The sequence below is a fragment of the Cryptotermes secundus genome, unplaced genomic scaffold (genome assembly GCF_002891405.2).
Source record: "Cryptotermes secundus unplaced genomic scaffold, Csec_1.0 scaffold721, whole genome shotgun sequence".
Lineage (NCBI taxonomy): Eukaryota > Metazoa > Arthropoda > Insecta > Blattodea > Kalotermitidae > Cryptotermes > Cryptotermes secundus.
In genome coordinates this window covers 43,069-67,550 of record NW_019733845.1, presented here as the reverse complement: position 1 = coordinate 67,550, position 24,482 = coordinate 43,069, and positions in this window count along the sequence as shown.

Here is a 24,482-nt window from a genome sequence, read left to right as displayed (position 1 = left end):
TAAAATACATACAGGGCCTCTGTCAGTCCAGGTTCAGTACAGCAGATTATGCCCTATTTCTAGTAACTTCCGCTACAACGGCAGTCTAGTCACTTGAACGGTCGTATGTGACAGCCGCTAAGTTTAAGCCTCTTATACTTTCTGTCTCGTGCTTCAGCTTATCCAATATTACAAGCATTTTAGTTATAATGAATTTGTATGACTTCCGCTTGCTGCCTGCATAATTTTGTTATATAGTCATATACGTACGCGATTTTGAATGCCATGCGCAAATCGCGAACCGGTGGTGTGCCTTGGAAAATTACCAGTGGTGCGGAGAACCTTGTTTTGTAGGCGCTGCAATTTCACTAGATGGGTGTTTGCCGCAAACTCCCAGGCAGGACTAGCATAAGTCATTGCGGATCTAATGAGAGCTTTGTGGAGGGTCAGCTTAATGTTAGAGCTTAATTGCTCACTTTTGAATAAGGAATATACTCTAACGAATGATCTGAAGGTCTTGGCTTCGATCATTTCTGTGTGCCATCTCCATGTAACACTCCAATCGAAGATTACGCCGAGATGTTTTACACTACATACAAATGGAATGTATCTTCCATTCAATGTAAGATGAGACACAGGCGGACGACGACTGCGAGAGAGTCTTATCTTAATTAATTCTGATAATCCAGCGCTCACACCAGATCTCCATTGAGCTGAGACGGTGCTAGAATTTTCTAGCAACAAAACACTCCTTACGATCTGTCATAAACGAGGCCAATCAGCTCACTCCAACAGCTAATTGGCCTCTCTTATAACATCTCGGAACAAACCGTAAGAAAACACCTTTCCTCTGTTGCTGTTTTCGAACCGCTGCCTAGTAACGGCCGTTGTATAATTGCTTATTTCGCGGTCGTTGGGTACAAACGAATATACATACCACATTCTTCCCTCCTTAAGGTCATTCGTTCCGAATAGCCTACAGGAGTACCGCCATTTCTTCTTTTCCAATGGCTGTGCTTGTGAGGTCTTTAATCAGCCTCGCATTCCTACTTTTTGGCTCGCTTCTCAAGTTGATTACTTTTTAACTGCTGCCGTTGCTCCCTCCTTAAAGTTGCTCGTCCCGAGCGTTCCACCGAGTATGTGCGATCCGATCCAGGTGTATCACCATCAGCTTTGTTCTAGGATTCCGCTGAATCCTGTGCTTTTGATGTCCATTCTTTAGTTTCGGAGAGCCTACCCCTCCACGATATCCAGTCACTCACTTCTCGTAGCCCAGTTGAAGACCCGACTATTCGCTTTTCGATCTCCAGTTGTGCGGTCTTCCTGAAGATTCTTCCGGATGTCCTTTCCTACTTCAGGTGTAACTGCTGTATCGCAATTCGGTTTCTGATGATGTTGTTGCATTCCGGGTCCTTCCGTCGTCCCTTCTCGACCGAGTTTCTTACGCCGTGCACAAAGGGCATGAGGGGCCATCCATCTGCGGGCAGCGACCAGCTTCTAGGGGGGCCCATCATTGCTCTGGGTCTGTTTCTTAGGCTACTGTAGGCGCGCTGCGGCCATTTGCCGGTCGCCATGTCGGTCCTCCAATGTCTCGATAGTTTCCACTGCAGCCTCCTTCTTAGATATGTCATGCAGCTCCACTACGACTTCCGTTTCTTCTGGATTTGCCTGCAGATCCGTGGCTTCCACTTCCTCCAGGCCAGTCTTAATTTCGCAGATCATTTTGTTCCTGGTCGGTCTCCATCTTTGCCTTAGTCTTTGTTAGGTGCTTCTCGGCGGGTTTTTATCATGGCTATCATCTGTTCAAGATGGATCTTGCACAATCAAGTTGCTCCAGTACATTTATTCGCTGAACGGTTTTGGCGAACAAAGTCCAATCGTAAAGGCCCGCTTCGCCGCCTCTTTAACTGAATACGGAAGCATTCGGTCAGTACACAAGCGGCCATGCATTCGGCAACCCACACTCACTGTCACGCAATGTCAACTGTCCGGTCACTCAGTCAACCAATGAGCTATTCCATCACTCTATTCACAGAGGTACCTGCCGTACTTTACGCTGTATAAGTCTCGTTTTTCTTAAAACAACTGTGCTAGTTGCAGTGAGTCTTACACGTGCATATTGTAGATACGTAGATACGGAAATAAGGATTTAAAGAAGGTAAAGATAAACATAAAAGCCGAGTTCGTTTATATTTCAAGTTATTTTCATCGCTATGCAAAACAGAACTGTTTACTTCCATATCACATAAAGAATTGTCTCATAATTAATAAATTGTAAATATTTAATAACAAAATTCTTTATTGGGTTTCGTCTTAACACAACAACGCAACGGTCTATGTCAGCATCACATCACCTTGTGATGTTGACCTAGACAGTTTCGTTCGTGTGTTACTACAGATTCCAATAAAGAATTTTATATAATAATACAACAGGATGCACCAAGTGAAAAAAAATGTAATAACAAACATATTTTACATTCTCCCTTGTGAAGCATCACGCCTTTCATATATCGGTGCGTCTTCTGCAGTGTAAATAAAACAGCCGACTGCGCAGTTACTTGTTCAGACAAAACCTACGTCCATTTGCCTCATGAGGCTTTGCAAGAACAAGTAAACAGCAGTGGGCTGTGCGGAACTGTCATGTCGCAATTACAGCACTCCCGCGGTACGGAGGTACTACTGACATTACAAGGAAGCCATATGAAAAACGTTACGTTCAGTCAATCGATTCTGACATTGAAAACGTTGACGTAAGTGCTTTTAGCTGTTCAGTATACGTTTATTGTCCAGTCCGTTGGTGCAATTGCGCTGTCATCTGTGCGTGGCATATCGCAAGACTTGATTACGCACCGAGCAATGAAGAAGTATGGTAGTTGAGGTATAGATCACACCATTCTTGACCTTGCACTAGATGGAGGTGAGTGGACAGCTTCAAGTCTTGATCACAACCTCTGCGGCACCAAGGAAGGGATCTAATATCAGACAAAAGACTCTAAAAAGTCGTTATTTTCGTCCCTTTCCATGTCTCTTCCTAAAAGTTCGAGATTTTCCTTTTCAGTCATAATTAGTTGGTCTCTACTGTCTAGCAACATTTTATTAACCTCTTGAATGATTCATTATTTTCTCGGAAGACGCAGATGAAACTGCACGAGCCAAATGAAGCATTCGGCACGGAAACTGTACATGTGACTGCAGTTCTTGAAGTGTCTCCACCGTGGTAACCGAAAAGGGGGTCTTCAGCCTCAGTTGGTTCAGTAGTTCAACTGTCTTGTAAACTGCTTTCCGATATTCCTGAGTCCAGCAAATTACAAATTTTGACTGCAGCAGCACATAGCAAAACAAGAGAAAGCGTTTTTTTTTTAAGAGAAGTCGCCTGACTGCCTGATACAGATCTTTCGACAGGCTGGGGCGTCGGAACACAAGCTACTCGCGTCCTCTCTCGCTGCGCGCGTTCGGATTCTATGGCTTACGCAAGTCAGTATCCTACACAAGTTATAATTCCTTTCCCGTATAATTTCAGGACCACCTCTGTGGTCTAGTGGTCAGAATTCCTGGCTACACAGCCAGAGGTATCGGGTTCGATTCCAGACGCTACCAGATTTTCTGACAAGTAGTGGGTCTGGAACGGGGTTCACTCAGCATCGTGAGGATAATTGAGGAGCTATTTCAAGAAAATAGCGGTTCCGTTCTAGAAAACCGAGATTAACGGCCTCGGGGATCCGTTGCGCTGACCACGCGACACCCTCTATTCGCTAAAGTTGACACTAACTTCGCCAACAAGCGACGGTCGCTCCGTCGGCACAGTTCGCTTGTGGACTAACACCAGGGCGTTTGTTTGTTTTTTGTTTATAATTTCTGGAACCCCTTGAACAGCTACCGTGAAACGTGCTTATGTGTTACGTGCCTGTCAACTGTGAACTCAAGCCCCTGTTACTTATAAGGAATACAAGCAGCCGCGTTGCTTCTTGCGTCGAGATACCGCGTGAGCACTGCTACTGAAACAAAGTGTTTGTGTATGATTATCATGTGAAGAGCAGGAAAAATATTCCGGCATAAATTTAAAAAACAGTTAAAAATTATTCATATAATTTAAATAGATCTAGACAGACAGGGACTTGCTGAAAAGAAAAAGCCCAAATTAGATTCAGTCTTTACCTTCGAAAATCCTAAAGACCCAATGCAGAGAACACTGGGGCTTAGAGTTTCAGAATTTAATTTGGTTTATCCTGGTACGTCACACTAGCAATATTGCAAAAGGTAATCAACTCCGTCCAGTGTGACTGATAAATGTTTCTTCTTTCTTTCTTTTTTAATCTTTCATCCTTGACACGTTTAGGTCTCAGAGACCATCTTCAGAAGTGCGTGTATATATCAATACAGGCAGGAACTACTAATACACTGTGTTTGGTCAATATCAGTACAGGTACATACGCGTATTAATCAAATTCATCAGAATAATAATTAATTACAGATTAATATTAATAATTTATAGGTATTTTAATGTATTCATGCACGTGGCTGTAATTGTTAAAGGATCAAATTTTATATTCATGCATTGTGATGATACTGTGTGTATGTATGTATTGATATTGACCAATCACATTGTAATAGAACTTCCTGCCTGCATTGCTATATCCTTCTGAAGATGGTCTCTGCGACCGAAACATGTCAAGGAAAGATTAAAAAGGAAAGAAAAAGCATTTTATCAGTCACATTGGACGGAGCTGATTAACCTGTTATAATAATTTCCGAATGTGAGTTCACTCTATTTCCGAGAAAGAAATTCAGGACGTGCATCCGAATGTTTATGGCGAGGCAAGGTATGCGTGCTTAAAAAGAGGGAACATGTCTGGCATCCGCTGTGATCTGGATGAATTTTACTTGTGATTTGCTTGTCAACACACTTGTCAATTGCGCTGCGGGTCTAGTCACGCTAGGAATGTTGTCTCTCGCTCTTGCAACGGCCCAGAGATTTGCGGCAAGCTACAAGACTTCCTGCCGAATTTATAAGTACAAGAATATTGCAGGATGTGGCTTACGCTGGGGATAGGAAAGCCACAGCAAATACACGTACATTTGATGAAGGTTGTTTAGTCGTTGCGAAAGCCTGTTTGTCCGTTTCCATGCGCCTATCAAGAAGCACAGCCGTGGACTCTGCTCTAGTCACGCAACTGGTCAAGAATTTGAACTTCATTATCTTCAAACTATCGATAGCAGATTAGTTAATGCCTCAAACATATGATTAGGCCTTACATTTAAGAGAAGCCTCCGATGACGTAATTGCCAGCAGGACAAAATCCTGGCAAGGAAGTTGCTGATGTGCGAACGGGTTGTATCAGTCCTCAATCAGGAAAAACTTGTATTCGTGTTTCTCTATGAGAACGGAGGAAACCAAGAGGCCCCAGTCATAATAGCTGACTTCGACAACTATTCGATATTTGCAACCGCAACCGGTTGTTAGCAGTCCAACGTCGTATTTCCGGCAATCCTGCCTATTCTTTTGGTGGGTTTCCCAAGTCTTTCTAGCAGAGCGCCATGACAATACTCTGATATACAGCGCAGTGCCAACGACTGGACATTACATTCCCGTCTCTTCCACAGTTTACAGCCTGTTTAGTTGGAACAACATTTTCAAACAGTCTGTGAGTCGAGAATGGGCCTAAATTGGTAAATTGGTACCTACTGAATAAAACACTATCACAGATGTTACGTTCCTGTTGCACTACGCGTCCATTGCTCTCAACTCGCTATTTGGAACGGTATACGCCATCAGTGGCTCGGGGATATGAAATGAAACGTAACCAAATAACAGGGCCATGGCACTGGACGGATGATACTTGACTGTAGAATTGATAAGGAGCTTTGAAAGCATTGACGTCTTCTACGGCAACCGCAGATCTTATTGCACACGTTCTGTAACGAGCTGTGGGTTCTGACCTTCGTCGCCAAATCCTTCTCTGTCAGCTTCGATTGCCTGAAAATAGCCATGAAATGTCAGGGTTCAGTGTCGTGGTCTCGAGGTATGACCAAGTGAGGTCCCTCTGCGATTCATAGTCAGCAAGAATACTCAGTCATTTTATTATAACTAAAATATGATATAATTACAAGCAAAATGTGTTTTTAAAGCAAAGTATTTTTAGCATACGTTCCTTCTTTTGGAAAAACAAAGGTAGGTTCATGAGATCACCTTGCTGCCTGTGTGTGCCTGTGTGGGCCTGTGTGTGCCTGTGTGTGCCTGTGTGTGTGTGTGTCCTATCCTTTTAACGTTTTAAAGTCTATATGGATCTTTATGAAACCTTGTATGTTTATCGTGTCATCTAAGTTCACCTTGACGGCGTACTTCATAAATTCCTTCCATCAGTAATATTAAAATTACAGCCTCTCAGATTGTTGAGGCAGAACCTTAATATTGCTTGAACTCCTTCACCAAACTCCATGAAACTTGATACGTATACTATGCCATCTGAGGCCATCCCAAAGGACTATTTTAAAAAACCTTTCCATCAGTAATACCAACATTACAGCCTATCAAATTTTGCAGTAATAACCTTAGTAAAACTTGAATGCCTGAAAGGATCATCGTGAAAATTGGTACGTATGTCGTGCCACTTGAGGCCATATAAATGATGTGTTTTTTAATTTCTCCCATCAGTAATAGCAACACTGTAGCCTCTCAGATTGTATTGTTTTATTTACTTCATTATTAATACTGGTACATACTACTAAAGTTTATTTCTACTTCTCGTATCAGATGATAGAACTATAGTGAGTAAGCTATTATTTCTTCTCAGAATTTCTTGTTATATTTACTTTAAGGCTTGTTCAAATTTTGTGATGCAGTTTCTAGCTGTGGGGAATAGCCTAGGGAAGGTTCGGTAAAGCCTCTTCTCCCTGTTTCTGTGCTGTGATTATTCCAAGCATGCTTCTAGCCTCGGCTGCTGTAATCTACTCAAGTTCCAAAGTCCAGATGCTTGTTACAGCCAGGTGGAACAGTGGATGGGGGACTTGGAAATGGGGGGGGATTTATTATTCAGAAAAGGACGCTCGGTGGGTCAAGCAATGTCAAGATAAGGTAAGCGATAAGTCGAATTGGTGTCACGTTCAGTGCGTCTTCACGCCATGAGGCAACACGAACGCTGTAGCTGATGTCTAGGTACTTGCATTATCATTGTGAACTTCCAAAACCGCTTTAATATTCGGCAAGCATTATCTGGAACGCAGCTGAAGAACGTAAGCAGGTGCCATATACACGGTTCAGAATGTTTACCTGAAAACCCGTCTAGGGCTAGAACAGTGTGTCTGTGTTCCGTGATGATCCAGCAGGCGATTACATAAGAGCGATGGAATAAATTTTATCACATTCATATCAAAAACTCCAAATGTAAAATTAACTATGATAAACAGAAATATAAATTTAACCGTAATTTGCTCAAATATTTGCGCAAAAAATGCAACGGCTAAGGGGAATGTTATGATAGTTCGGCAGCCTGCGTGTGCGCAGACCGCTCATGAAATGCCCAGCAGTTTCAGAAATTTTTAGAAACACTGCTCTAGAGCCGATGTGGCGAGATAAATAATCCATTATTTGTCGATTATTTTCTTTCCGTCTCTAAGCGGTTAAGATCGAGCTATTTATTCATTTAAGCCATTACCTAGTAGCAAAGACGTTCAGATATATAAAATAAATCATTGGACATGTCTGAGTATTCTTGTTGAAACGGATAACGATACAGAAGTAATGTCACGCAATTAATTTCTGCTATCAGCTGAACTTGTGACGGTGAATTTCCATTTTTATGAATATTGTAAGACAGTTGGAGTTCGTCTGTCAGCCACAAGACGAACTATGCAGGGTTTCTTAGAAAATTTTCCATTTACATTAATGCTACTCACTGAACAAGTCACTCAGAATTAAGTACATACTTTAAAGAAATTAGTTCAGGGAACTTCCTGGGGAGTAAAGAACTGCCGGCGCGTAAGGCTGACAACTTCATAGACATTTGTCAGCCAAGTGTCTAAAAAATGTGGGAATCTCGAAGCCACACAACCCCACGGGCCCCCATGCCCTGTTACGGGGATAGTTTTACCTTTACTATCTTACAGTATCGGTTATATTGAGCTTCCTGGAACGGGTATTTCAAGAATCCTTGTTCAAATTCAGGCGAAGTGATAATCACTCATGGAGCTGAGCCCTTTTTGAGAAGCCGCCAATTGTGCAGCCAATCAAGAATTTCCCAGCATTTTATGGAACACAAAAGTTTCATTTCCGCGCTCACTAGAACCCTCCACTAGTATCTACCCTGGGTCAGATCGCTCCAGTCCATACCACCCCGTTTTATCTAAGATTGGTTTTAAAATTGTTCACCCACCTGCCTCTTGGTCTTCGTAGTGGTCTCTTTCTTACTGGCTTTCCCACCAATATCCTATTTGCATTCCTCTTCTCCCACATCTTCCTGCAAGCTCTGTTCATTTTATAGTCCTTGATTTGATCATTCTAATTATACTCGAGAAAACTACAAGTTATGAAGCTCCTCGTTATGCAGTTTTCTACAACCTCCCATCACTTCATTTCCTTTCGATCCGTATTTTGTCCTCAACACCCTGTTCTCAAACACCCTCAGTCTATGTGCCTCCAATAAAGTTAGAAACCAATTTTCACACCCATACAGAATCACAGGCAAAATTATAGTTTTATGTTCTAACTTTATGTTTTTAGACAGCAGATGAGAAGACAAAAAGTACTAGACTGAATGGTAGCAAGCATTACCCGAGTTCGATCTCCTCTTAGTTTCTTCCTGAATCAGGTTTTGATGTGTTATATTCGTTCCCAAGTATCTGAAGTGTGCCACACTCGCAAAACATCTGTTACCTACCTACATGTAATCACTTTTCTTTTCTTTTGGTGACGTGAGAGTAACATATACTTAGTTTTCTCTGTGATTACTTCTACACCAATCACCTTTCTAGTATCGATTAAAGTTTATGTGTTTTTCTTTATGGTATCTATGTTAACAAGTACATTCGCTTCGACAGCGTAGAACAACACATAGTTCGTGTAACATTTAATTTCAGTCCCATCTGGTTTCCAGGACCTTCCTAACGGAATATTTTATTCCTCTATACAGGTCTCTAATGTTCTTGTTCTTACTGTTCATTGCAAGCTCATCAATTTTGTCTTTCAGATATTCCCTCTTTGTATTCCTGAAGTGCCTGCTGGTTTCACGTCTTATATGGTTCAAATTATCCCCATTGTACTTGTACATTGTACTTTTGTCAGTAAGATTTTTCTATGCGGCAAAGTTTATTACTCTAACTCCATTATCATTACTAATTTCAAGCAAACTTTCTTTCCTAATCGCCGGTTTGAAAATGTCTTCCCTCCCTACTTTGGCATTGAAATGCCCTAACAAAATTTTCATGGGGTACTTCGGGAATTTATCAAATGCATGTTCTAGTTCTTTATAGAACCTCTCCTTTATATCATCAATCTTATCTTCTGTTGGGGCGTAAGCATTCATAACAATGATATCACACCAGCGACCTCTTAATATTATATATGATATCCTATCACTAACGAACTCTACCCTCTTAACTGCTGATACGATTCTCTTATGTAGGAAAAAACCTGTACCTAATTCATGATTTTCATTCCCCTTTCCATAGAAAAAACTATTTTCTCCTGTTGGTTCGTTGTTACCTCCGTCCAATCTGACCTCCTGTACTCCCACTAAATGTAACATATTTTGAGATTTCTTCCACCACTGCCCGGGGCGAACCTGCCCTGTACAAACTCTTACTTTCCAGGGACCGAATCTCATATCCATTTTCTTTCGCTTAGGTCGTTTATCCAAAGAATCCGTTCAGGTCTGAGGACTGTAAAGTAATAATGTATTATTAGGTTACGGTCTTCTTGACTGTGCGAGCGTGTATGCTTGTATAGACGGATACCAACCTTTCAGAGATATAAGTTTCCTCCATCTTCGGAGTTGCAGCATGTACAGTGATCCATTGTCTATTTATGCAAACACGCTGCAAGGAAGGGGGTCATTCAAATCAACGTGAGGGGTAAGGGAATAAATGCCAGTCATCTAAGTTCTGAGGTTTTCACGGCGATGACTATGAAGAAAGTCGTCTTCTGGGATCTGCAGCTACTGCGCTCTGTATTCGCAATGCAATTCAACTGCCCTGAAGATGGAGGCGATATGTTCCTCCGAAGCGTCGGTTAAAACCAAGAATACACGGCGCCAGATCCCAGAAGACGACTTTCTTCAAATGCAAATCAATTTCCTATGCAAGAAATCCCGTTTTTCTTCCTTCATAATCAAACCCTGAAAATGGAGACACCGTGTTCCTCTAAAACTTTGGTATCCGCCTCTAAGTTTTTACGGTGTCGTAATCCAGAATATGAAAATCTGAATAATCATTATCACAAAACCCTCAATATGTACAGCTATCAGCATGCTTTCTTTCGTCCCAGTATTACCAGACGAAAATAGGAATGCTCTCCTATATGACTGCTTTTTGTTCAGATCAATCTCCATTATTCTTTATTCATTCCCGTCAGCATATTTTGTTCAGCTGAACATAACACAGCATCAGAACGAAGCACGTTTCGTGACCGATGTGCATAGAAAACTAGGAATTAGTTTCAATTGCAGGAAAGGGAACAATAGTATCGCTAACTTCGAATCTCACCAATCGACAAGTCATTTCCATTCCTTTGTTTTGTTCTGGCCCTATCTCCCTTCAGATCCTCCCATAAATTTCTAGATTTATAACGTGATTGAATTTCTATCAAAATATCACAAAAATATCTTAGCCGAATTTATGAACGATATATGGTCATCCCATTTTTTAGTTCACTGTCCTAACAACAATAGATGCCTTATGTGAATCGCTTTGTTTTCAAACACTTGTAATTTATGTTATTTCCTCAGTCAACAGATTACAGTATACAACTACAGAAAGTAACTTGAAAGATTAAAGTTTCATAAATCATAATTTCCCATAATTGTCTTCTCCTTGTCCAATACCACGTATATTTTGATTTACAAAATTTAGAACTGTTTCTGCCTGTGTCCTGCACAATTTATTTATGTAGTCGTACATGTAAGGGATTTTGAAATCCACGTGCAATTCGCGGACTGGTGTTCTCCTGTCACAGTTTCCAATATCGCGGATTGCTCTGTTCTACAGGAAATTAGGGTCAAAATAAAATGAAATATTGGGTCAAGGGATCTTACAGATATGCGCAAAGACTGTTTCAAAATTAATTTGGAAATGAAAGAGACTGATACGTTCCAACAAATATTAAAAAAACGGAGAAACATAATATTAAAGTGCATAGAATTTTAAATTGATGACTTAAATAAAGAATTTCAGAAAGTAATTAATAAAAGAAATTAAACTTAAAAATGCTTAAAACAACGGGTAATATGAATTTAATAAAGAAATAGTTGTATAAAGGAATCAAACGTTACTATGAATATTTTTCTTTTCAGATTACAAAAGATGCATGCAGTGTGGCACGCAAGCCATCTGGGTGTCAGTAACCAGTTTTACGCGCAGACTCCTTTATTATCCGTGACGCCCACTGACAGAGACTTCATTCACGTGGACTAAACGCAACATAAAAGGTAAATGAAGAAGAAATTTAGAGCCATTAATATTTGAGAAAATACTATTGAGATACTACGTAAGAAAAACATACATAAAATGAAATCTATTGAAATAAAACCAATAGAAACTTCTAGATCTTAATTAAAAATACCACCCTAAAGCAAGGTAATCTCAAAAGCCTCTTTTATTTTTTCAAAATAAGGAAAGTGGGCTAAGTAATGTAGAATTTATACAATTTAGTGAAATATTTGTATGTTCGGATTCCAAACGCGTTAAATCTACTGGACAAACCTCAAAATTCTGTAACATCCTAATGTTTGTATTTCTTACGTGAGGAAATAATTCGTACACAATTTGCAGTTCTGAAACAGTACGGTCTTCTGCGTTTTAGCCTATTTTTTGAAGGAACACTTCTTTTCCATCTTCAAAGTCGAAGAGTAAGCCAAGCAACAACCTCAGCCTTCTTCTTCTTCTTCTTCTTCTTCTTCTGGTTTCTTGCTTGGCTTACTCTTTAACCTGGGGCGGCCGCACACCAACTGCGTCAAGACAAGCATCACGACATGAGACCAAAGACGCACTGTTGCTTCATTCGTAATTGGTCAGCATGAAGCTGACGTCAACATCGTGACTCAGACCGGTGTGCGGCGGTTTTCATAATCTCAATCGGTTCAACAATGCTCCGTTCTTTGCGTCATGTCTTGACTGTTACGTGTCTTGACGCATGCCGGTGTGCGGCCTACCTTAAGATGAAAACAATAAGTTCCTCCGAAATTTCAGTCTCCTTTTAACTACACGCCTTTACAATCCAGAAGACCGTAGGCCTACTCTTAATAGTCATCGCCTTTAGGACCTCAAGTTCAACCAGTTGTAGCGTTGAGGATAATTCCAAAAGTAAGGTCTCCTATGTTTGAAAATATAAAATAAACATTTATTTTCAATTTTGGATACATCAGTTGAATCTCGAACATGTACTCATTTCTCTACATAATCGCCATTTCGGTCGATGCATTTTTGTAGGCGCAGTGGCAGTTTTTGTATGCCCATGTCATACCAGTTCACCTCCATGCTGTTCAGGAAACTTCGAACCTCAGCTTTCACCTCATCGTCGTTGTTGAAGCGCTTTCCAGACAAATGTTCTTTCAACTTTGGAAAGAGATGGTAGTCACTGGGCGCCAAGTCCGGACTATAGGGTGGATGGGTGATGATGTTCCATCCAAACTGTTGCAGTTGAGCGACGGTTTGTCGGGCAGCATGGGGGCGAGCGTTATCGTGGAGAATGCTTACGCCCTTGCTCAACATCCCTCTTCTCCGGTTCTGAATCGCCCGCCTGAGTTTTCTCAGTGTCTCACAATATCTCTCAGCGTTTATTGTGGTCCCAGTTTCCATAAAGTCAACCAACAATACCCCGTTTCGATCCCAAAACACAGTTGCCATGACTTTACCGGCAGACTGTGTTTGCTTGAATTTTCGAGGCTTAGGCGAAGAGGAATGCCGCCACTGACGTGATTGTTGTTTTGTCTCAGGTGTGAAGTGGTACGCCCAGGTTTCGTCACCTGTGACAATTGAATTCAAGAAGTTGTCCTTTTCGTCAGCATAGCGGCGAAGAAATTCACGGGAAGAGTCAACTCTCTGCCGTTTGTGGTCTTCCGTGAGCATTCGCGGGACCCATCTTGCGCACACCTTCCGATAATTCAACTTCTCTGTCAAAACCCGATAAATGGTGGTTCGGGAAACCTCGGGAACCGAAATGCAGAGATCATCGAGTGTGATGCGCCTATCCTGACGCATGACTCGCTCAATCTTCGCGACTGTCTCGTCAGAAATTGACGGTCTCCCAGTTCTTTTTTCGTCGTGTATTGCAGTACGACCAGATTCAAACTCCCTACACCACTTGCGGACGTTCTTTATGTCCATGCACGACTCGCCACACACTTCCACCAATTGACGATGAATTTCAATTGGTTTAGTCCCTTTTGCGTTCAAAAACCGAATAACTGCGCGAATCTCACACTTCGCGGTTTTAGTAATCGGCAGCTACATTTCTAACGGCAACCGTGCCAAGACTGAGCGTCCTAGCTACGTGCGCGCATGCTTGGTTGTATTGGGGGGAGTGGGGGAAGCAACGAATGCAGCAGGGTTGCCAACAGCCGCACGAAAAATTACCCAGCGCTTTGGAGACCTTACTTTTGGAATCAGCTATGTACCATGCAGAGCCGCTCTGCTTGTTACCTACTTCAAGCTGGTTTCTTGCTTGGCAGATCCCTCTTGCCTGAATATGTAGGCGACATGTTCCTCCGAAACGTAGGTTCACTTTTGTCTGGTCTCAAGGCGTGATATCCCAGAAGATAGAATTCTGCATTGCCACGTCTGTGAGAGTCTCCAGTCCCACAACAATCTGTAGTTAATGTTTTGGCGTATAATCGTCGGGTTTAATACGTGTTGCTTCGTTTCTTCATTGATCACAAAAGACAACAGACTAAATGCACAAACAGGTAACACGCAGCTGCCAGGATGATGTACCGTAGCGTCCACGGGAAGCTACAGCGGGAAACAGGGACTAGCAAAGAAGTAAACGTCGAATATCGGGGGTCTATATGAGTACCTATGTGGGAATTCAAATACACTGCGCATGCGTTCCTTCTGTCCTGTTGTGTGCTGCGACCTACGGAAGGAAAGGGACATGATAACTTCACGGCGCTCACGGAGATTAAACTGACAAAACACATGTTCCATTGCTGGTCCTGTTGTCCTAGCGGTTTAAACCAGGATTTTTATCGATGGGCTGAGAAAGGTCATGAAATAACTCATTCACAAGAGCATGTAACTCCATGCTACAGAATAATTCTCTAATCCAGTAGTCCCCAAACTGTGCTCCAAGGAGCCAAGGGGCTCAGCCGGGACCGTTTCTAATGAAAAAATGTAATTTTACAGAATTTTGAGTACGCAATATTCCGCCTTTAAGAGAAACAGGAACATGGTGTAACTGTGCAGTGCACTGAGTTGACAATACCAAAGCCGTACTTATGAAAACCCTTATACCTGGTGTTTCCCACACGAGCGCTGAAGAGTAAATAATATAGGTATATGCTATAAATTGTTGTGTTTGCTGACGAGTACAGGCGTTTGGCGTAGCGACGACTTGAAGACAGTTCTAGGAATTCGGTGGCGGTTCCACTACAGTAAAAGTCTTCGCCACAGCGGTTAGAACCTCACAGCCATATCGCAGAGAATGAATGCGTAGTTTCGAACGGATTATTCGTTTGCTCGAGATACAGTAGTGGCGACACAATCGAACTGTGAGGAACACGTAAGTAGCTCGTTTTCCTCCCGTTGCTTTTACCTGTATTCGTTGATGCAAGAGCCGTCACCTATTGTTTATATATCCTTTTAATCTTACGATTTTCTTCATGGATCGGTGGCTAAAGGCAGGTAGTTTAGAGAATGAAAGTGGCAAGCTTCAGCATCACCATCTAACGGCACGGACAGCAATGATCCAGTTACAACGTCACACATGCACAGGGGCACTGCTACAGGTGCAGGAAATAACAAAAGCGAAGTACTATACTATATACCATGTGGGGGGTTTACAAGCACATGTGACGTAAGCGCTTCTGACGCACACGGTGTGTCGTGTGTAAGGTGTTATCTTCTTGTTCCGTGCTTCCTACAACATTTCGTAGGCATATTAAAACTACTCACCCAGAATGTACACAAAGACGTTTTCAAGCAGTAGCTTGAGGTACTAGAAACAAAGAAAAGTTACCAAAACTGAAAAAAAAACAACGGAAAATTAAATGCAACCCAAGCCTCCTACAAGATGAGTTACCGCAATGCCCTTGCAGCCCACAGATTCGTTGATAGTGTCATTAAAAATCACGTACTGTCGAAGTGACACAGCGTGTGGAGGTATGTTTGAGAAGCACTCAAAGAAGAACTTGAGAAAATTTAGTTGTCGAATAATACTTTTCACTGATAAATTCAAGATCTACCAGGCAGCATGCAGAAAGATTCTTACCTCTGTTGACCGGTTCACGACTCTGAGCTTCACGACAATCTGTGCACAGCCGGCTGCGAAGTGCATACAAATTCTGCCGGTGAATCAATATGCCTGCTGGACGATAACGTTTGGAGTAAAAGGATGTTATTAATTTTGTGGACCGTTTGACGGCATTTTGTTTCATGGAGAGCAGTGCGGTTCATGTGTGGGAGCTTTCCAAGGTTTGTCAGTAGTGGGCGACAGTTATCAGTTCCATCACCCTTTTGTTCTCAGTTACAATTGGTGAGCACTGTGTTACGTCATGGTGCGGTATACTTTAGAGCAACAGGCATTTCTGCATGTCACTTACCTATGTGAAATACGGATTTGCAAGAAACTGCCGGCGAAAATATCAACGTAAATTTTGTGATGGAAGAGTTTCCAAAAGAAAGCAATTCGCAATTTGGCGCATAAACTTAGATCAGAAGGACTCTTAATAGAAAAGGGTACTTACTTACTTACTTACTTATGGTGCTGAGCCCTTCTTGAGGAGTAGCAAACTCTGTAGCTACTCAGGAATTTCCCAGCATTTTATGGAACCCGAAGGTTCGTTACCGGGCTCACAAGAGACCTCCACTGGTCCCTATCCTGACCCAGATAAATCCAGTCTATACCATTATATGCTATCTCTCTAAGATACATTTTAATATTGTCCACCTACCTACTCTTTGGTCTTCCCAGTGGTCTCTTTCCTTCTGGATTTCCCACCAACAGCCTATATGCATTCCTCTTTTCCCCCATTCGTGCTTCATGCCTGCTCACTTCACGCTCCTTGACTTGATCATTCCAATTATACTTGGAGCAGAGTAAAAGTCATGAAGCTCCTCATTATGCAGTGTTTAGAAAAGAGTGCCTACTGATGGAAAGTCAGATGACATGGGAGCCGCGCGTGAACATGCACCTACAAAATCACTGAAACGTCTAGCTTAAGAGAACATAGTGTGAAAGTCTAATGCAAGAATGGCAACACAATTGCTGAAGCTTAGACCCTATAAACATCAGTAATCCACGCCTTTTAGCCACGCGATCCAACTAGCAGGGTTCATTTTTGCAGTTGGTTTCTGCCGTCCGTCGTAGAAGGTGAGATCAATCCTCAATTGACCTTCTTTTCTGATGAAGCACGGTTTCACTTTGCAGGGATACATAAATATGCAAAATAATCGCTACCGGAGTTCACAGAATCCACATGTAACATATGAAGCCCCGCGCCATTACGGGAAAGTTTGTGTCTGGTGTGTTTAAGTGCAATAAGGATTGTTGGACCTGTGTTTTTTAAGAAGAAATTAATGGTGAAAGATATGCACGGGTTATTCTCGGGCAGTTCTTTTCAGAGTTAACAGAATAAGGAAGACTCTAGTTTCTGCTACTGCCCACACTGCACGTATGTCTATGCAGGCTTTGCCTGATGTCTTTGGGGACAGAATTATCAGCACTGATATCTGGCCAACGTGTTCACCTGATCTTAATCCTTGCGATTTGTTCTTCTGGGATCGTTTGAAGGACAAAGTTTACAGCAGTAATCCTACAAGAGAAGGACTGAAAGGAAATTTTCAAATATTCCTGCAGAGTATCTTCAGAAGGTAAATCAAAACCTCTTTCGCCAATGCGAGGAATGTCTCCGTGTAGAGGGACAGCATTTCCACACACCATGTGATCTGTGAATTGGAAATACTTCATTTCGAATGTTATTGGCCAACAGGCCTATTGATTCAGCGGCAAAGTTCGTGCGCGTCTTCTGGCCGACTGTGCAGCGGTCCCAGTGAAGCGCAGAGCCGTGATCCGATCAACAGGGTTAACAACCTCCCTGTACAAAACCCTCGAGTGGCGAGACTGAAATCATGTAATGTGGGGTCGCGCCCCACAGTTTGAGAACCACTGATATAATGGGTTTCCGTTGGGTGAAAACTAATCTACAGAAGTATCCGGACTGGCGGCGTTACGTGTTATTGCTACCAGAGTATAATTGAGGGCGAGATACGGTACTGAAGATATCTTGAAACCCTACCACAGATAACAAACTGTTAATGTTCCTGTCACCTACATGAGAGAACATGAAATCAGCTTGCGAAAATATGTCGATATGTATACAGATAGAGCCAGATAAGCGACAGGAAATCCAGTAACAATGGTAGAGTGCATCAGAACTTTGGTACCGTCTTGTTTCAACAGTTAATGCATGCTTCATTGACAAACCTATGTTGTTAAAAGGGTACAAATAAACCTGAGGGATATGTTGGTTTAAACCGTCAAAACAGTAAATCACAACAAATCCCAGCATCTGAATTGCAGATTTCTCAAAATTCTTTCTGGATGACTGGGCAGTGAACGTATAGTACTCCTGTTGCACAAAGATGTAAGGTGGCTGTTGGGGGGAAACGTGCTTGTCAGAGGTTTGAGTTACGCTGAGAATTATCTTCTTAGCTCTGGCTGGGGCATGAACTGTCTTCACTCCCTGGATTGCTGGGATCGTAGGTTCGAATCCTACTCAAAGTATGGATGTCTCTGTGCGTTTTTTACTTTTTGTGTCGTCCTGTGTGCAGGTAATAGTCTTGCGATCACTCGTCCAATGATTCCTACCGTCTGTGGAAAAAACGTTATGAAATCGAAGAAAAGGCCAGGGTCTAACAAATGGCTGTAGATCCATTGATGAATGAATGAAATACTCCTCTCAGTGTTAAGTCTGTAGATAGATGAAATTGTTTGTGGATCATTATTGTGGATTTCGACGTAACAGATCAACTACAGATCACATGTCTTGCACGCGTGACACGCTGGAGAAGAAGTTGGAGTAAATGACACAGTACACCAGTTCTTCATATACTTCAAGAAAGCCCATGATTTACTTAGGAGAGAGGTGTTGTGCAGTATTCTCATAGGGTGTGGTGTACCCATGAAACAGTTAATCTGATTGAAGTGTGTTTAAATGAAACCTGTAGCACAGGTAAACAGTTGTCTGATAAATGTAACGGTCCGCGCTTTATCGCTTTGCTGTAGGTTATGCCATTAGGAAGTTCCGAGAAACCAGGCTGGACTAAAATTAAATGGGACAAGACAGCTTCTGGTCGCCGTTGATGATGTTAATCTACTGGGAGATAACATAGATAGCCCAAAGCAGTGTTTCTCAACCACCGGGCCGCGGCCTGACAAAGGTGGTGAACCACTGCCCTGAAGGAAAAACACAGATGCTTACTGACATTGCAAACGGCGTTGGTCTAGAAGTAAACGCAGAGTAAACTAAGTACATATTGCTGTCTTGACACAAGACGGCCAAAACGAATAATACACGGCGCCAAAACCCAGAAGACGACTTTCTTCATAGTCATCGCCGTGAAAACCTCAAAACTTACATAGCTAATAAATTCTTTGAAAATGTGACACTTTTCAAAATAATTGGTATCGACAGTAAAAAATCAAAATTTGATTCGGAGGAAAATTAAGAGGAGATTGAGTTCTGGTAATGCTTGCTACCATTCAGTCCAGAAGGTTTTGTCTTCTCGTCTGCTGTCCGAAAACATAAAAATTAGAATATACAAAACTATAATTTTGCCTGTGGTTCTGTATGGGTGTGAAACTTGGCCTGTGACATAGACTGAGGGTGTTGAAGAGAATATTTGGACTGAAGAGAGATGAAGTGACAGGAGGCTGGAGAAAATTGCACAATGAAGAGCTTCATAACTTGTACTCTTCTCAAAGTATAATTAGAATGATCAAGTCAAGGAGGATAAGATGGGCAGTTCATGTAGCATGAATATGGGGAAGATTAATGCATATAGAATATTGGTGGAAATGTTGGAATAAAAAGACCACTAGGGAGACCAAGACATAGGTAGGTAAATAATATTTTCACTAATTTAATGAGCATACATAGGGTTTGGATCGATTTTCGAATTTTGGGCTGGACACAGCCTATTCTGAATTTTTGGTTTCGTTGTTTTCCTCAATCCTTCCAAGAAAAATGCAGTCATAGTACTTAAGTTACGCCAAGCTGTTTCCTTCAAAATTCTTTCCAAACTGTTATTCATTTGTCATCCTCCCATTCGATGTTATGCAGACTAGCTACAGACAGGGTCGTAAAATGAACCAAACAAAAAGAGACCGGTCATTCATTAGTAAATTTACATTATTTTTTCATAGTACTTCATAGTGATGGTCCATAATTCAGAGGTTAGAATATTGCAGATTTCTCTGTATAAGCAGGTTCGCTCTTGATCTGCACATGTTATTCTTAAAGAGCCAGCCTAAATTGACAATGAGCTGAGACACCAAACATGAATTTCGCAAAAATCCGTCAACAAAATTGTATAATTTCCATAGAACTTTTAACACTACCACACAAAATCAGAGGGTCTAGTCCCATTTTTTTTAGGATCTTATATTCCTATTATCCACGACCGTTTACCACCAAGCTGCTATGATGAGAAAGCTTCTGTGGGGCGAAATTCATAACAACTTTCGTGAAAATCGGACAGTTGTTTTAAATGCTAATAATTCTGGAGACACACGTATGTGGACATAAACTTTTATTTTCTTTTTATCTGCGGAATTTAAAGCCGGCAATTATGGCGAAATAAAGCTGTATCACTGATGCGGAATTTGTTATCTGGAGAAGCAGCTGGTTATAGTGAAATGACGCGCGAAATCTTCGTGACAGTGTGACGTGTAACGTATATTATTCTATCAGATAAGAGGAAATTGCCTTAGTCCAACGAGCATCTACAAATAAATCCCATCGCTGTCCTTTTCTCATGAGGTACTTTCTTGACAGTTTGCCTGGAACGTGACGCAAACCTCGTGGATGGTGAATAATCCTACCAATAAATCATGCTTAAGAGGACTTCGAAAATTCCAGGTGGCCTATCACGTGGCAAAAATAAATTGATAAAGATGGATCAGACAATAATAAATATGGGTTAAGAATATTTGGTAAATATACGCTCAGACAGTCCTCACAAACTGGAACAAAGATCCACACCAAATATTCATGTACACTTATTAAAATTCATGTAGTTTACTATAAAATCGTACATTTGCAGAAAAAATCGCCCTGGCTCCATGTTATTTCATGTCAATGTCTCAGTGACTAATAATAACGGGTTCTAGATTGGATACTCTGTGGTCTGTAGTCCGCAAGCGAACTATACCGACCGAGCGACCGTCGCTTGTCGGAGGAGTTAGTGCCAAATTTAGCGGATAGAGGGTGCCACGTGGTCACCGCAACGCATCCCCATGGTCGTTAAACTCAGTTTTCTAGACCGGAGCCGCTATTTCCTTGAAATAGCTCCTCAATTATCCTCACGAGGCTGAGTGGGCCCCGTTCCAGACCCACTACTTCTCAGATAATCTGGTAGAGCCGGGTGTCGAGCCCCGGCTTCGGTTCATGAAGAGATTATTTTTTTCTTATATGAAAGTTACTGTCCTGTTCATTTGGGGCGCCCTCTCTGACGAGAGGTCGGGTCTATCATTTGTCAGTCATAGTCCGTATTAGTAAGTCCATTGTCAGTATTTACATATATTTACAAATTGAATCTTAATTCCTATTTCTATGTACAATATATACAAGGCCTCTGTCAATCCAGGCTCAATACAGCAGCCTATGCCCTATTTCCAATAGTATTTGCTACCACAGTAGCCTAGTCACTTGAACGGTCATATGCCTGACCGCCGCCAAGTTTCAGCCTCTTATACTTTCTGTGTTGGGCTTCGCCTTGGCCGATGTTGCGAACATTCTCATTGTCATGATTTTGTATGCCTTCTGCTTGTTTCCTGCATAATTTTGTTATAAAGTCATATACGTACGGGGTTTTAAATGCCATGTGCAAATCGCGGACCGGTGTGCGCCTTGGAAAATTGCCAATGGTGCGGAGAACCTTGTTTTGCAGGCGCTGCAATTTCACTAGTTGAGTGTCTGCCGCAAGCTCCCAGGAGGGACTAGCATAAGTCATTACGGATCTAATAAGAGCTTTGTGGAGGATCATTATAACGCTAGCGCTCAATCGCTCACTTCTAAATACGGAATATACTCTAATCAATGTTCTGAAGGCCTTGGCTTCGATCATTTCTATGTGCAATCTCCATGTAACTTTTTATTGAAGATTACTCCTAGATATTTTGCACTGTCTATAAATGGAATATTTCGTCCATTTAGAGTGAGACAATAATCAGGCGTTCGACGACCACGAGAGAAGTAGATCCCCTGAGGCCTATCTTCATTAATTTTAATATTCCAGCGCTCACACCAGGTCTCCATTTAGCTGAGACCGCACTGGAATTTTCTAACAATAAAACCCTCCTTGCGATCTGTCGCATACCTGATTATGGAGACGTACAGTATCCAAAATTCGAATTTTTACTCGGTATACCATTCTACTGTTCATCGAAACGTCATTAAGTTTGCAAGTTTTTTCAATAGAGATTTTGAGGAACGAGGTTCAGACGAACATAGCCCAATTCCCTCAGCACCAACTTAAGAAGAACGGTAAATTAGGCCCATAGCTTCCGCAGGAAGGGCCGGGTTTTTCACTGCAACTTCAGAATAAACCATGAGGGCTCTTCTTCACATCTCTACATAAGAGCGGCATACATATTCTTAAATCTGATTCTTCATGCATGTTCCGTACAGATAATTGTCAATTTATTGCAGATACTGATATATTGTAGGATAGCTACTTAATATTAAGATCATCTGTTAAGTATAAACATAGAATCTGCTCTTGGCAAATAAGTACTTAAGCTACAAATGAAAAATCTCGCTTAGAAGCATTATATCTTCTGGTCTATTTTCCAAAAGGTCGCCAAAAAACGTGCCCCGCCATCACTTAATAGTTAAAGCTATTTATTCCTAGCTTCACTGTAATATGAATTATATGTTGTGGTTCAGTAAAACTGTTACACCTATTGACTGAAGGCTTTTACGAACTGAGGTGAGGAACATATATAGGAACGGTGGTAGAGTGAACACGGCAAGGAAAAAGAAAACGAGCAGCGCGAAGGATGACAAGACCGACTGCAGACGTTACAATCACAGCCCTCGAAAGAAGAAAAAGATGATACACCATTTGGCTGTTCGGGACGAATAGCCGTAATGGGGGAGCAGTGTGAAAGGCGAACCCATTGGATAAAAAGTGTCACTTCCTAGGTAACGCATTGTCAAGATAGTGCGTGACAATCAGCATCCATTGCTAGTCAACACCTAGCAATTCCTAGGTAACGAATTGTTTGAGGCAGTTGCATAACAACAGCGTCCATTGCAAGTCAACGCCAATGTATTCTTGTAGCAACGAGAAAACCGTTTGCATGACAGCAAGAAAATTGAACTATTCGACAATTTGTCTGCTATTTGGTACACCAAGAACCTACTTCAGTGGCCGCCGTGTCGAGTGGACCCAGTTGGCCTCCACCACCCACTAAGCGAATTAAAAAAATTACAGAGCGGTTGCTGTATAGTAAAAGCAATATTTCCTCTATTATAAGGTACCATCGATTGCAAGAGGCGCCCTTGATTTAGTAATAGATTCCCAGAAAAATAATTTTAGAGGAGTTGCCAATATTCAAATATAAAATTCCTCTGTAGTAAGAGAAGCCTATCGACATAAAACTTAAGTTAAAAGCAAACAAATTTATCTATTCACTGTCTCCTTCACTTGTGAATCCAGTCTCACTCCAAGTCTACAGAATCTTCTAGTCACGTTTTCAAATCAGGACAGCCAAGATAAGAATTTTTCCATGTGATATCAATTTCTGTCCCATCAGGTGCATTTATAATGCAGCATTTCTTGAACAAATTTCCACTGCTTTTCCTGCAATCGTCTTCGAACAGGCTGAGACCAATACTGAAAGCTCTGACGCAGATGCTCCTCGGCACCACCTGGTGTTAGTGGAAGGTGTTCAGGCTCATATTCCTTCCTGGTTTACTAACCAAAACATAAGAGTGTTTCAAGTTCGTCATCAAGTCACAATTCTTGCTCCCAAGTTTATCTTTAAGTTCTTCAGATAATTGTCGGCGAAAAGAATCAATGACTAATATGATTGGTCGGTTACAGAGAGCTCTAGGGCGTTTATCCCAGAGGGTTTTCAGTCAGTCTTCCACCAAAGCAGTTGTTATCCATCCGTTTATGTGAAACACAATAAGGTCTTTAGGGAAAGTCTCAGCCTTAGGTATCCTTTTTCGACAGAAAATAATATAAGTTGGTAGTTTATGGCGGCAGCCTATGTGGTCTAGTGGTCAGAGTTGCTGGCTACAGATCCTGAGGTCCCAGGTACGAATCCCGGCGCTACCAGATTTTCTGAGAAGTAGTGGGTCTGTAACGGGATCTATCCAGCCTCATGAGGATAACTGAGGAGCTATTTAAAGGAAATAGCGGCTCCGGTGTAGAAAACGGAGATTAACGGCCTTTTGAATACGTTGCTCTGACACCCTCTATCCGCAAAAGTTGCCACTAACTTCGCCGACAAATAACAAGACTAACTAGCAACCACAATTTTCGAACTACTGCAGAGCACAGCTGTGATAGAACTTATACCAACTTATTTTTTAAATATTTATAATTTTAAATGAAGTCCAACAATCGGTGGGTGCATCGTTACAGAAAGAAAGTCATAAAGTTAAAGAAGCTCCAATTTCCAACATATACGGGCAAATACCAAAATAACGTTATAGAAGACAGGGAAACCCTTGTTAATCCCTGCAGTTTTAGGGAAAAGCACGTACACAGAACATGCGGCGAGCATATTAAGAAGCCGCGTAGATGCGAGAAAAATAAAAATAAATCAATAATGAAAACTATGATATAACAACAACTGTGAGTATATAATTTACGTTTAATTTCTTAGAATACAACATTACTGTACA